The sequence below is a fragment of the Schistocerca americana genome, chromosome 4 (assembly GCF_021461395.2).
Source record: "Schistocerca americana isolate TAMUIC-IGC-003095 chromosome 4, iqSchAmer2.1, whole genome shotgun sequence".
In the NCBI taxonomy this organism is placed as follows: domain Eukaryota; kingdom Metazoa; phylum Arthropoda; class Insecta; order Orthoptera; family Acrididae; genus Schistocerca; species Schistocerca americana.
The window spans coordinates 163,349,770-163,351,048 of NC_060122.1; the positions used below are offsets into that span (position 1 = coordinate 163,349,770).

The 1,279-nt window shown below is 47.2% G+C and overlaps 1 pseudogene; it reads right to left on the reverse strand.

Moving 5' to 3' along the window:
- Window positions 1-458: 458 nt before the first annotated feature.
- LOC124614444 lies at window positions 459-576 on the reverse strand (annotated as a pseudogene).
- Window positions 577-1,279: the final 703 nt, after the last annotated feature.

Here is a 1,279-nt window from a genome sequence, read left to right on the forward strand (position 1 = left end):
GCAATGAAAACATTACACAAAATCTGTATCAGAGAACGCTTAGATGTTGTCATAACAGTTTGACCTCAGCTTCGGTACTGTAATTTCACCGGGAAGTGGTCACTCCGGATTGTGCCGTCCTTGGGCATAATAGCCAGTGAGTGAGCGTCTAATCACCACTATACGTCCACAATTTGCATAAAATGTCGTTGAGATCAAGAAACGCTGGATGAGCTATAGAATTTTCAGAACTACAATACAACAATATCACAAAAAAAGCACTCCGTCTTCAGGCCACAAGTGGTCTACCGGGACCATCCGACCGCCGTGTCATCCTCAGTGGATGATGCGGATAGGAGGGGCGTGGGGTCAGCACACCGCTCTTCCGGTCGTTATGATGGTATTCTTGACCGAAGCCGGCACTATTCGGTTGAGTAGCTCGTCAATTGGCATCACGAGGCTGAGTGTACCCCGGAAAATGGCAACAGTGCATGGTGGCCTGGATGGTCACCCATCCAAGTGCCGATCACGCCCGACAGCGCTTAACTTCGGCGATCTCACGGGAACCGGTGTATCCACTGCGGCAAGGCCGTTGCCACAACAATATCACAATGAGGAAGCAATTAAATCGCGGTAGAGAAATACTTTATAACACCTATTTTGTACCACCCTATTCATGCTTCTCTCTTTAAAATAAATGTTTCTGAAGAGTAAAGACGTTCTGGTGCAAGAGCAGAATACTGATGTTTGAGTATAAAGATACACTTTTTTTAGATACACGCCTGCCATTAAAAAGACAGCACCATGATACGAGCAGGCAACAAAGTCCAATCAGCATTAAGTGTACTACGTGCAGGGATATGCACACGCTTAGCATTTCAGCGCAATGGCAGAGAGTACGTGAGCAGTAGATCCATGTGTGTCCTTTATACCATGAAAGATTTATCATTCAGAAATCGCTTTTCAGTGTTGGTTGCTTGTGGCCGGATCGTGCTATGTTTCATGCACGAAAGAGAAACGTCTGCCAGTATCTGTCACAATTCGACGTTGGCTATAACGTAGGTAGTCGGGTTTGCAGTTTAACGTATTCCACGGTATTGCTACTCGCGGTGAACAGAGGGCTATGCGCTATTCGCAACGCCGCGCAGAATCTCAATGGCGCCACGCCGCAGGCGCCTAACAGAACAGGCATACTGTTCGCTTGGCCCTCCAGGATTTTATAGCCACGTTGAGTACTTTGAGTCAGTAAATGAGCTTGTTTGCAGCCACAGATATAACCACACGGAGCGAGCGGCTGTAT